Source organism: Mytilus californianus, unplaced genomic scaffold (assembly GCF_021869535.1).
Source record: "Mytilus californianus isolate M0D057914Y unplaced genomic scaffold, xbMytCali1.0.p SCAF_14, whole genome shotgun sequence".
NCBI classification, from domain to species: domain Eukaryota; kingdom Metazoa; phylum Mollusca; class Bivalvia; order Mytilida; family Mytilidae; genus Mytilus; species Mytilus californianus.
Window position 1 is genome coordinate 10,840,014 of NW_026262626.1, and position 14,606 is coordinate 10,854,619.

Below are 14,606 nucleotides of genomic sequence, written 5' to 3' on the forward strand. Positions count from 1 at the left end.
TAAACAAGAAATAATTGTAACAGGATGTCGTTACGAAGTCTCCCAAACAAAGCCCCCATAATTCGTCATTCCCATGGTCTCCTGACATTGGGCAAAGTCCAGTTCATATTGGTTTGGTCTAGTAAAGCGATATGCATATGTGACACCTAGGAGATTGACCCTGTATGTCATTCAAATCTTTTTGAAATGATGAACAGGAATAAATATGGTTTAGGTGTGGGTATCTCGACAGTTTACAAGTTCTCAAACAGGAGGGGTGGGGTGACCCCAGGGACTCCCCCTATATTTCATTTGATTTGTTTTATTGTTCCATACATGAATACATATGGTTAAGGGGTGGGGATCTTGACCATTTCCAAGTTCTCAAACAGGAGGGGGTGGGGTGACCCCAGGGACTCCCCAAATATTTCATTTGATTTGTTATATTGTCCCATACATGAATATATATGGTTTAGGGGTGGGGATCTTGACTGTTTACAAGTTCTCAAACAAGAGGGGGTGGTGTATCCCCATGAACTCCCCCTATATTTCATTTGATTTGTTTTATTGTCCCATACATGACAAGAAATAATTGTAACAGAATGCTGTTACGAAGTCTCCCAAATAAAGCTCCAATAATTCGTCATTCCCATGGTCGCCTGACATTGGGCAAAGTCCAGTACAAATTGGTTTGTGATATGCATAAGTGACGCCTATGGATTAACCCTGTATGTCATTCAAATCTTCTTGAAATGACGAACAGGAATATATATGGTTTAGGGGTGGTGATCTCAACCGTTTACAAGATAAAAGCACATTCTCAAATTGAAGGGGGGTGGGGTAAGAATATAAGGGGGGCGGGGTGATCCCCAGGGGACTCGCCCTTTATTTCATATTTGTTTTTTTGTCCCATACAAAAATATATATGGTTAAGGGGTGGGGATCTCAACCGTTTACAAGTTCTTAAACAGGAGGGGGTGGGGTGACCCCAGGGGACTCACCTTTTATTTCATTTGAATTGTTTTTTTGTCCCATACAAGAATATATATGGTTTAGTGGTGGGGATCTTGACCGTTTATAAGTTTTCAAAAAGAAGGGGGGTGGGGGTTACCCCAGGGGATTTCCCTTAAATTTAATTTGATTTGTTTTATGGTCCCATACAAGAATATATATGGTTTCGGGGTGGGGATCTTGACCGTTTACAAGTTATCAAAAAGAAAGGGGTGGGGGTTACCCCCATGGACTTCCCCTATATTTCATTTGATTTGTTTTATTGTCCCATACAAGAATATATATGGTTTAGGGGTGGGGATCTCAACCATTTCCAAGTTCTCAAACAGGAGGGGGTGGGATGACACTGGGGACTCCCCCAAATTATTTTCATTTGATTTCTTTTATTGTCCCAGACAAGTATATATATTGTTTAGGGGTGGGGATCGCGACGGTTTACAAGATAAAAGTACAATTTCAAATTGAAGGGGGTTGGGATGACCCCCAGGGACTCACCCTATATTTTTGTTGATTTTTTTTATTGTCCTGTTCCCATTACTGAAGACTGCATGTGTCTATCACTTACTGTTTTCGAGAAATAGTCATTTGAAAATAAAAAAAAATAAAATCCCATCATGAGGGTTCTATAGTAAACCCCTACCTTCTTCAGGCCCCTCCAAATACCCCTAAATAGACCCCAATGCACAAACAAAAGATTAATGGCTCCGCTAGACATGTTAGTCTAATATTTTATGAAACCCTAAGTAAATCTGACAAACGGTCAAAGTTGTCTTCTTAGACGGTTTGAGTGGATTCGATCCGACTTGTCTAGGGGACGAGTTGTCCACATTACTTAAAACATCCCATCAACGTCGATTTCCGCATCTGTTTCATGACCTCGTTTCATTCATAAAATAACAACAACCTTATTTGGCAAGATAAGTTAAAAATTACCGCCCACTTATATAACTTTATTTCCTCTATCATAGAGATTTGTTGTACATGAACAATATTCCTGCGCATTTTGCCATTTGGGAAATATAAACGACTTGTAATTGCCGATTTTCGGCGATGAAATATTTCATACAACTGTTCTTTGACATCGTAGCCAAAAGCACAGGGGATAATAAACTACATACGGATTTCTATTGAGCACTACTTCCTATGTGCAACTTCAAAAGTTTTAGGTAGTTCGACGATCATTTAAGGTTTTTCTGGTCATATTTTTTGTATTCCAGAAATAAAAGTATTAAAAAAATGTCCAATTAGTTATAAATAACATAATAGCCAGCTAGATAATAACAATGGCACATATTTCAGCATTTATTGGGTAGAACACAAATCTAGGGTGCTCGCATAAGGCAGCTTAACTGCCTAAAAATATGATTGTTTTGAAAAAGTTGTCCCATTTTCTATAAATTTGTGCCAATTAAAGTAGAGAGAGACCCAAGTAAAAAAATAACTTTTGCACTATCAAATGATTACTAGTACTTAATTTATATGGATTGTTGCTTATTTGGGGAATAGTTCCCCATTTGGTGGGTTGTCTTCCAAGTTGTACAAATTAGGAAGCTCCCACTCCAAGAATGGGGGGTTTTCTCATGACATCAGCTCGTTGTATGCTGTTTGACCTGTAGTTGCTTTCATCAACATAATTTGGACTGTAGTCGGGGGTAGGACCTTTATCGGGACTCCGGGATTGTCAATTTTTAAGTTCAGGATTTCGGGAACGAGCTATGTTATCATCGGGATTTCAGGATTTAGTTTAATCAAGACACGGGATTTACGTGTATTAACGTCCGGGAATTCGGGATTTTTATCTATCGGGACTCTTGTTTGAAGACCCAAAAAAAATTAGCATGCGTGTATTGATTTAACATTCTTCAGGTTTGTACTTTTAACAAGTATGATCAAGTATCTATAACATTGTGTACAAAAAAAATTACATTCAACAAAACAGTTAAAAATGATCAACAATGACAACAATGTGTATCAGTAATGATGTCATTAATTTGGTTATGGTTAAGTGATCAATAATCCGTAATTAGTTCAATAAAGATATCGATTTTGTTTTTTAATTATTGATTGTCTTCCGATAGCAGACGAAAAATGGATGAATATGATGATGCAAAAAATGAAATCAAAATCAAGGGCATCATTGCCTACTACAATGAAACCATAACAATGCCATTCAGCAAAGAAAAGTTAGCATTTTTATAAAATCAGAAAATGCTACCAAATTTGATGACAGCATTCGAACAATTCAGAGAAAGTGTCTTCTAATTTTTTGAATGTCTCAGTCTCCATATATATCATTTGTTTTAAACTAGACTCACTAGATTATATTAATAAGATACAGGAAATCTGCACAACAAACTGACTGATTGCTTTGAACAGTATACAATCATTAATTAATGTATTTTGCCCAAAAGCATGTTATTTTATCGGTATTTCAGGATATTGTCAAATAAGACCCGGGAAATCGGGATTAAGCAAAAATAAACTCGAGATTTCGGGATTGGACTCCCTCCTACCCCCTCCCCCTCTGTAGAGTGTAGTGGATAGTTGTGTAGTTGCCAAATAAACCACATCTCTTTGTTTTTATAACCAATACCTTGTCTAACTCTAAGTATGTATTTCTAAAACAGGATTATTTGGATGAAAGATTTTTTAAGTTCTATAGTATGTTGGTTTTTTGTTCACACGCACATATTTGGCCACTGGTCCTTTTTTTTCATAGGAACATTTTCCCGCCATGTGTCAAGAAGAAAATATGTAATTTATACAGAGATCGGAAGTGAGACGTTAATTTATCCGGAAAAAAGTAACAATCAATATGTCTGGTTCTTCTTCTTCTTCTTCTTCTGGTATACAGTTACAGCTTCATTTATATTGAAGATTACGAACTGTTGCATGCGCGGAGTATATGATTAAAATTATATAGAACAAAAATTTATCTTTAAATTTGTAGAATACTTGGTGATATTTACATGAAACAAAGACAACAAGTGATTAAAAATATGTACATTGGTATTTATAGAGTTAATTTATGTTGTGGAGAACAGTTGGTGTCAACTGATCTCTATAGGTTTCAATTGTTTGACATGCTACTACAACTTGTGGTAACATGTTCCATTGGATGATTGTTTGCGGAAAAAATGACCATTTGTAACTGTCTTTAGAGGTGGATATTTGCCGAAATGTTTGGGTATGTGATTTTCTTGTTCTAGTATCTGATGGTATAAGGACTAGTGATGGAATTGCGATGAGTCCATGTATTACTTTATAGAACATGATTAGTCTGGTTTTGACGCGACGCTCAGTTAGTGAGGGCCATTGTAGTTCGTTTAACATGGATGTAACACTACTGGTGTTGTGGTAGTTGTTACATACATAACGGGCAGCACGCCTCTGTACCATTTCTAGCTTATTTTTATATTCTGATGTGTGCGGATCCCATAAACTACATGCATATTCAAGTTTTGGTCTCACTATGGATTGGTATGCACGAGATTTGATATTGGTGTCTGATACTTTTAAGTTTCTCCTCAGAAAGCCAAGAGATTTATTTGCATTTGATATGATGTTGTCGTAGTGATTGTTCCATTTTAAGTTAGACTGTAAGGTTACGCCGAGATATTTTGCTGATGTTACTGGTTCTAAAATATGGTTATGCAGAATGTAATCGTGTTTGAATGGTTTCTTTTTCTGTGTGATGGTTAAAATTGTGCATTTTCCTGGATGGAAGGCCATGAGCCAATCAGCCTCCCATTTAGCTGCTGCATTAAGATCTGTTTGTAGTTTTATGCAGTCTTGTTGACATGTAATTTCTCTGTATATAATGCTATCATCAGCGAAGAGTCGTAATTTGCTGTGTTCAAGATATTCTGGAAAATCATTAATGTAAATTAAAAAGAGTATAGGCCCAAGGACAGTTCCTTGGGGTACGCCTGATGTAACTGGTGCTGTATTTGATGTTATTCCATCTATAACCACTGTTTGTGTACGGTCTGATAAGAAAGCCTGAATCCATTTTAGAGTGTTATCTTGAATGCCATAGAATTTAAGTTTGTAGAGTAGACGTTTGTGGGGTACTTTATCGAAGGCTTTGGCAAAGTCCATAATAATGAGGTCTGTTTGTATATTTTTGCTGTTGTTGTTATGAAGTTCTTGTATAAATTGAATGAGTTGTGATTCACATGATCTCGATTTTCGGAAACCATGTTGGAGATCGTAGAGTATGTTATTTGCCTCCAAATAGTTCATGATGTTACTTGTCACAATATGCTCCATCAATTTACAACAAATACAAGTGAGTGAAATTGGTCTATAATTTTCAGCCTTGTATCGTTCGCCCTTTTTAAATGCTGGCGCAACAATTGCATGTTTCCAGTCTTTTGGTGTTTTTCCTGATTTCAGAGATTTGGTAAATATGGTGTTAAGGATAGGTGCAATTTGTACTTTTAGTTCTTTTAAAACCCGTCCACTGATATTATCTGGACCACTTGCTTTATGTGGATTTAGTTTATGTAACAATTTTTCGACACCTGGTGTTGTGATTTTTATTTCTGGCATTTTTGTGTATGGGCTTGGACCCTTATCAGGAATATTAGTTGGCGGTTCGTTAGTAAATACTGACTGAAATTGTTGATTAAGAATGTCTGCTTTTTCAGTAGTGTCTGTTACAAGTATGCCTTCTTTTTTCAGAGGCGCAATTCCTGTATTATCATTTCTAGTGCTTTTGATGAACTGAAATAGCTTTTTTGGTTTTGTGTTTGTGGACTGATGTTGGTCCGGTTCATTGATTGGTAAATCACAAATAATTTGTTCTATGTAGTTCCAGTATGCCTTCCTTTGCTCTTTTTGGACTGTTTGTTTTAGTTTCTTGTATTTCGAAGGGTTTTCATTTCTGTTTTTATAACACTTATTTTTCTTGTTAATGAGTTTCCTTAGGTTGTTGTTTATCCAAGGTAGTCTATGCTTGTATGTGAGCATTTTGTGAGGTACATTTGACTCTATTGATTTGAGAAGATCGTTTTTGAAGGTGTTCCATAATGTATCTGCATCACTCAAGTCATACAAGTTATTGATGGTGTTAAGTGTTGTAGTAAGGTCATTTTTAATGATGTTCCAGTTTGCCTCTTTGTATTTAAGTATTTTTCTTGGTGTTTCTCTTACTCTTTTAAGCCAGGTGTCCATTTCTACATAGACTATATCGTGATCTGCTGAGCCAATCGGTGGTAGTGTGTTAAGTTTATTGATGCTAGTTGGATTGTTTACTAGAATGAGATCTAATATTCTATCTTTACGTGTTGGCTTGTCTGTGGCTTGGTGCAAGTGGTGATTTGATATTATGTCTAGTAAAAGCTGATGTTGTTTAGCATCTGGTTTGCCTAAGATGAATGCTGGTATTGACCAGTCTATGTGTCCAAGGTTAAAGTCCCCTCCTAACCATATATTTGTGGTTGTTGTATTATCTAGTCTATTCAAGGAGATGTTAAGTTGTTCCAAAGATGTACCTTTATCTGATGGGGGTCTATAGTAGCTACCAACACAGATCTTTTTTGTGCCAGAGATGTTTATTTCTGCCCATACTATCTCACAATCTGTTTTAAGTTCTACAATTTCAGAACTAATAGACTCTTTGGTGATAGCTATTAAAACACCACCATGGCTTTGGTTTTTGTTGTTTTTTGGTCTATCATTTCTGTATACATTGTACAGGTTGCTTGGAAAAAAGTCAGTTGATGGTATTGACTTGTCTAGCCATGTTTCTGTACCTATGATAATGTCTGGTTTACATGAATTGATTATTTCTAATAGATCAGGTTTTTTATTGCAAAGTGATTGGAAATTTATGTTGATTACTCTTATTGGTTTTCTTACTTTGGATTTTTGCTTTTTCTGTTGTGAACCCTTGTTGTTTTTATGTACCGGTAAATCTATAGGTGATGATGTTGCATTTGGTACACCTGGGCTGCTTAAGTCTGAACATTTACTGAGATCAGTAGATAAGATTCATTTTGATCAATAAAACAAGAAATAGGTAAAACTTACAACGTGTATTCCTTTGTATATAGTGAAGATGCTTCCAAATATTTGATTTCTCTACTCTTTAAAGGGACATTAGCTGTCAAATTCATGTTCACCGATACAACTCCAATTTTCATATTTGATTTATAACATACTAAAACGTGTATCCAAATTGCAATAAGTCTGAAATAAACAATTAACAATGCATAGACTCGATAGTATATAGCAGCATTTCGTATGTATTTTAGTCTAGACGCCATCTAATTAACCATCGAGATGACCTCCGAAGACTGCCAACGGTCACATAACCCACTATGAACATACACATAATATAAATAGATAGCAACCTCGTGCAATTGGACTTTTCTAGGTCTGTTTGATTTCATGTTTTAGGTTATAAAAATAAGTCGATCATCGTTTTTACTTATTAAAGAATGATTTTTGGTGGATCGAATCAATCGACGAAATGTTCACATTTGTTTCACTTTCAATGTTGACATTCTTTTCCTTTAATGGCTGAACACGAATAACACATGCGTAACCAATATCTACTTAATGGGTTAAATTAAAAGTCACATGAATACGGATTCCATAAGGTCGAATTATTCACTTGCAAGTGAATAATTCATCAGCGATGTTTCTTAGCTTATTTTGTCAAAATTGAACTAAACTTGATGATTAAAGCGAATTATTATTTCACTATTTCACTTTCATAAAAGACCGAGAAATGACAAATGTAAAACAATCATATCTTATTTATTTATTTTGTCTCGAAGCTAGTGCTTGCTAATGGCCCTATAAATACACAAGTATTTTTAAAAACAAATTTATTAGTCCAACTTTTATTGAGATACCAAGGTAGATACACGACACGGTGCTTGTTTTTTTTTTTTTTTTTTTTTATTTACAACATATTTGTAACGTTTGGTGGACGTGGTTTTCAACAGTCACTAGGTGTTTTTATGGGTACTAGTTGTACTCCTCTTCCGTCATGTACCTTTATTCATCTTACATGCATATGTCTCAGTTATTGTTGTTTTGCCGAATGGGACCTGTGTTAACTTAATTCAAATCCGGAGAATTATAATTTTAACAAGAGTTTCTTTCTCCATATAACTCACATTTCACATGTTGAATGCACAGGTTAGCAGTTTCAGTCAAATGTAATATTTTAATGCACATTGGGAAGAACTAGTATTTCATCATAAAAAATATTTTAAAAATCTATTTTATTTCATAGAAAAGAACCGTTTGTGCTAGTGTGTGCACATGATGGTCAACCAAGAGCTCACCTCCCAATCCCACCAAACAAAAAGAAAATTAAACGGAAACAAATCATACTTTATGTAACACTATTTGAAGGTTTAGATGTTCTATTTATAGTTATTAAGGTTCTACATTTTTTATCAAAATATAAATAAGAAAACAAAAGCAATAATAAAAGACAACTCGATGACATCAGGTAGTTAGTTTTGTCGTATGAATTGTTTTACATTTGTCATTTCTCGGTCTTTTATAGCTTACTACAAGGTATGGGTTTTGCTCATTACTGTGACATATAGTTATTAAATTCACTGAGTTCTGCGTCATTTGGTCTCTAGTTGAAAGTTGTCTTCATTGGAAATCATACCACATCTTCTTTTTTTATATAAAGAAACCATACTTAATCTTATTTAAAAATGCAAGTTAACCCTGGAAATTGCCACGAAATTTCAAAAGCACCTTTCAGGTGTATTAAATGTAGAAATTATATGTCATATCGAAACAGTTCATAAATAAATGAATATGCGTTTGAATCCTGAAAATAATTCTATTGACAGGAAACTATTTACAGACACACTGTGTGATATTCTTTGTGGTATGTGAACAACAACCCCACCCCCAAAAACACACACACACAGAAAAAATCAGTTGAAGTAGCATGTGCACAACTTCATGTCCCATGCACCTAAAGAAGGATCAGTTTCTTGGAATCCCGTCAATTTGTTCTCAAGGAGTTGAAGTAATCTGTATTCATAAGCGAATTTAGAGGATCTAGTTGACAGGGGACTAGAGCGTTTTTGACGAAAAAATATGACGATATCTTTACAAATTAGGCGATACAAAAACGTTTGTATTCATAAGCAAAGAATAGCACAACTTAGTAACAAATTATTTTTCTTTAAATCAATATACGGATCATCTCAACGGAAATGCGATTGCAAAAACAGGAATTTTCAAATTGCGTACAGGACATCCGTGTTGAAGACCGTACTTTGACCTATAATGGTTTACTTTTATAAATTTTTACTTGGATGGAGAGTTGTCTCATTGGCACTTATACCACATCTTCGTATATCTATATATGAGGTATACTGAATTGGCACCGTTATTCCTGCTTCCCTCTGTCTGTCACACGATCGTATAAAAACAACAAATCAACAACATCAGAGTATTTTGGCTAATTTACAAAAGGATAAGTTATGAAATGAAAAGGTGATATTTGTTTGAACAAACTGATTTAACTGAATATAAAGTTGAGGTTTCAAATCGTTTCTGCTCTAACAGTCTGATTGGAGTTTGTTGTCTTGGGCATAAATAAATTGAGATCAAGCATATCTTGAATATGATAGCCAATGACCAAACCAAATAAACCATTTTTATTGGTTTTCCAGAACGGTTTTAGTACGGGATTAGCAAATAAGAATATAGCTTAGGGTATTGAACTATTTTCAAACTGGCTACAAAAACAAGTAATCATGGTTCATTTCTTTAAATTTCTTCAAAACAAAGACTGTTTTCACATTTACATGTCGACTTTATAGCCAGGAAGCTACCTCTAATTTCTAAAACTGCACCTCAGGATGGAACATATATATGTAGTGCATACTAATTAAAATATAGATCTCGAATTTCGTTATACTACGTTATACGACTCACTCCGTACTTACTGCACGAAATGGATAAAACGAGAAAAAGCTGACAAAAAATCCTTAGATTCTTTTTTTAATTCAGTAATGAACATAGTTGATATTCGTATTAAACATTTTAAAGAACATTTACTCCTAACAACAACCATAATAGCCCTATTTCTCGTATCAAACATAAGCTAAAAGAACTCGCCAAGGAATTTGTTTTTGTCCCGGCTCATAAGGCTGCCATGATAATATCATTATGGTTTGACGTAAATTTTACATTGAGGTTCTGCAAAAGGAAATCACGAATTCACCAACATTCCAACTGACTCCATTTTCGGAAAATGACATCTGTAACAAACATAAACTTTTAGCTACCTCTTTACAAGCAGAACCAACTACAACGAAAGTTCCAACAATGTACTGGCTTCCGAAGCTGCATAAAACACCTTACAAATATAGATTTATTTCGTCTTCAAGCCATTGTTCCACTACTAAATTGTCTATTTTACTTACACTTAGTACACTTGGTACAATCAAAAACCTGGTAATAAATTGTTCAAATAAAGCCTTTGAAAATAGTGGAATTAATTACTTTTGGAGTGTCAAAAATTCGTTAGAAGTACTTGATAAATTGCATGCTTATTCACCTCAAAAGCTAACCAAACCTTTAAACAGACTTATTCGGAAAGGATATAGTTACGATACTGTTATCAAGTCATTAAGGACTGCATATTTTGGTATTAATATTGATTCACTCATAGGGTCTTTGCATCGGAAATAAACACATTTTTTTCTAAAACCAGTTGTTGGCATGATACGGGTTATGTTCTTCTGAATCTCATATATTTTATGATGGTATGATACTAAACCCCTAACGGGAGGGATTGTACTTGATTGTCATATGATGAAGACATAATCTTTCAATCAGTTTAATTGGGGTTTGGAGCTGGCATGTCAGTAACTGCTAGTAGTCCTTTGTTCATTTATGTATCATTGTCATTTTGCTTAGTTTCTTTTTAAACTTCTTTTAAACTGAGTTTTACTGTGCGTATTGCTATGTGTTTCTTTTATCTACATTGACTAGAAGTATAGGGGGAGGGTTGAGATCTCACAAAACATGTTTAACCCCGCCGCATTTATGCGCCTATCCCAAGTCAGGAGCCTCTGGCCTTTGTTAGTCTTGTATGTTTTTTAATTTTAGTTCATTTATATGTTTTGGAGTTTAGTGTGACGTCCATTTTCACTGAACTAGCACACAATTTTATTTAGGGGCCAGCTGAGAACCACCTCAGGGTGCGGGATTTTCTCGCTGCATTGAAGACCCATTGGTGGCCTTCGGCTGTTGTCTACTCTTTGGTCGGGTTGTTGTCTCTTTGACACATATTCCCCATTTCCATTCTCAATTTTATTATATTTGTGATTTGGAATCTGTTCAAAGTTTTGATTTTTCTACCCTATTTACCACTTTGCCTCATAATCTCATTAAGAAATAAACGGGGAATGTGTCCATGGGACACAGACGATGCCCCCGCTTGCACGATATCATATAAAGTTATAAAGGGACATAACTGAAGAATGGTCAAAGTGACGCCACCCAAATTTGTACTTGATCTGAGTTTTGTAGTAATAAGTATTGTGTATAAGTTTCATAACATTTGGTTGAGGCCAACTTAAGTTAGAGAACGGAAACTAATAATTCAGCATTGTTTTCCATTTGTAAAGGGACATAACTCTAGAACAGTAAAAGTGACGCCACAAAAATTCAAACTTGATCTGTATTTTGTGTGGTAATAAGCATTGTGTATAAGTTTCATAACGAAAAATTCAGCATTTTTTTCCATTTGTAAATGGGCATAACTCTGGAACGGTTAAAGTGACGCCACCAAAATTCAAACTTGATCTGTATTGTGTGTGGTAATATTTAAAAGCATTGTGTATAAGTTTCATAACATTTGGTTGAGGTAAACTTAAGATGGAGAACGGAAACGAAAAATTCAGCAATTTTTCCATTTGTGAATGGGCATAACTCTGGAACGGTTAAAGTGACGCCACCAAAATTCGAACTTGATCTGTATTTTGTGTGGTAATAAGCATTGTGTATAAGTTTCATAACATTTGGTTGAGGCAAACTAAAGTTAGAGAACGGAAACCAACTTTGGGACGTACGGACGGACGGATATACAGACGGACAAGGGTAAAACTTAATGCCCCCTCTGCTACGGCGGGGGCATAAAAATTCACACATCTAATTAAATGGGCATTTAAAAAGTCAGAATGCGAATATATATGTTCAAACTCTTTTAGGTAATTTTTTAGTAACAACGAACTGTATCAATTGGACCTGCTTTGATACGATAACTCACTCGCACTTGATTTTTTACTAGAAAACATTTTTGTTCGCTATGGAGATTCAGTATATCGTCAAGTTATCGGAATTTACGATAAAAGAGATTATTTTTTATTTCATATTGTTAACTATCCATTTTTGTATGGTGACGTTCCCTTGTCATCATCTTATGGTGTTTATATATCTCAACTTGTTCGATTCGCTCGTTTGATTTTAACGAAAGAAATCTCTGTTATTGCACCAGGGTTTTCGATATCACAAACTAGTCAAAACATTTACTAGATTTTATCATCGGTACAAGGACATCATTGGAATATATAAATCAACATACAGACATCTTATACGTTCAGGTATTTCACATCCAATCTTTTATGGTAATATTCTATACAAAGCACAAAAATGTCGTCATTCACCTCAAAAGCTAACCAAACCTTTAAACAGACTTATTCATAAGGGATATAGCTACGATACTGTTGTCAGGTCATTAAAGATGGCATATTTTGGAATCAATATTGATTCTCTCATAGGATCTTTGCATCGGAAATAAACACATGTATTCTAAAACCAGTTGTTGGCATGATACGGGTTATGTTCTTCTCATATAGTGTATGATGGTATGATACTAAACCCCTAATGGGAGGGATTGTGCTTGATTTTCATATGATGAAGACATTATCTTTCAATCAGTTTAACTGAGGTCTGGAGCTGGCATGTCAGTAACTGCTAGTAGTCCTTTGTTAATTTAATTTATGTATCATTGTCATTTTGCTTAGTTTCTTCTGTTACCTATTCTGAAATCGGACTCCGACTTCTTTTAAACTGAGTTTTACTGTGCGTATAATATTACTGTGTGTTTGTTTATTCTACATTGGCTAGAGGTATAGGGGGAGGGTTAAGATCTCACAAAACATGTTTAACCCCGCCACATTTCTGCGCCTATCCCAAGTCAGGAGCCTCTGGCCTTTGTTAGTCTTGTATGTTTTTTTAATTTTAGTTCATTTGTATGTTTCAGAGTTTAGTGTGACGTCCATTTTCACGGAACTAGTACACATTTTTGTCTAGGGGTCAGCTGAAGCCTGCCTGTGCGGGATTTTCTCGCTGTGTTAAAGACCCATTGGTGGTCTTGGGCTGTTTTCTGATCTTTGGTCGGGTTGTTGTCTCTTTGACACATTTCCCATTTCCATTCTCAATTTTACAACTGAAGGATGCATGTCGTTCCGAACTTGCCAGGCTGCCATTAAAAAATAGGATAATGTTATCCAGCATCAAATTCGCTGAAACCAAAATAATCACTTCAGAAGGAAGTTTAGTTCACCAAATATATAATGCTACAAAAATGAGCAACCCTTGGGTAAAAAGGTTAAATATTAATATTCAAAATTCAGGTTTATCATATTTGTCAAACGTTAAACCCACTATTAAACCCCTTTTTGGTTTTATAAAACAAAGAATAAATGACCAGGGTTTTTAAGAACAACATGCAAATATTTCAGCATCTCCAAAATTAATATTTTTTCCAGAGTGTTTACAAAATGAGTAAACGTGCAACTTATGTTGATGCTTTTAGGAATAAGTTCAGATCGATCCTCATTAGGTAAATTAAGAGTAAGTGCTCATAACCTTGCCATTGAAGGAATAAGATATTTAAAAGTGCCCAGGGGTAAAATAATTTGTGAAATCTGCAAAAGTGGTGAAATTGAAAATGAACAGCACATGCTGCTACATTGTAGAGGGTACTCCAATATTAGAGAGATTTTGGAATTCAAAATGTCCAAAATTACTAAAAAAAGTATAATCCCCTTTGTGCGATAAATATGAAATAAAGCTTATACTTAATAATAAATATTAGATGGCACTAAAACTACCTTCCTCTTTTGTAACATTTTTTTCAATGTGTGAAGTAATCTATTGCAATAGATTTTCATTATACATGTATTTTATATTCACATTTAAATTGTTTGCATTTTACTACCATTTTTATCCATTCGGTCATTACCATTTCAATTAGATTGTAAATGCGTTTGTGCCAATAAAATATTGTCTATTGTCTATTGTCTATTATCTAGTATCTTTAAATGAATTTAATTAGCCAAAGCAACATTCTTGATGACCTATGGTGTAAATTCAGGGGCAGATCCACCCATTTTTAAGAGGGGGGTTCCAACCCAGGATAAAGGGGGGGGGGGGGGGGGGGGGGGGGGGGTGGGTTCCAACCATATGTCCCCATTCAAAAATCGGCATTGATCGTAAAAAAAAATGGGGTTCCAACCTCGGAACCACCCCCCTTTCCCCTGGATCCGCCACCGTGAAATTTACAATACAAACTCGGAAGCATCATTTTTGCAATACAGTGAAAATAA

At 35.1% G+C, this 14,606-nt stretch overlaps 1 protein-coding gene across 1 annotated transcript in view; it reads right to left on the minus strand.

Annotated features, from left to right (window-relative positions):
• LOC127724185 (uncharacterized) overlaps positions 1–3,714 on the minus strand; it is a 36,743-nt gene extending 33,029 nt beyond the window's left edge. The window contains exon 1 of the mRNA XM_052231086.1: positions 3,584–3,714. The gene's annotated coding sequence lies outside the window, so the exon portion shown is untranslated. The remainder of the gene's footprint in view (positions 1–3,583) is intronic.
• Between the last annotated feature and the right edge of the window lie 10,892 nt (positions 3,715–14,606).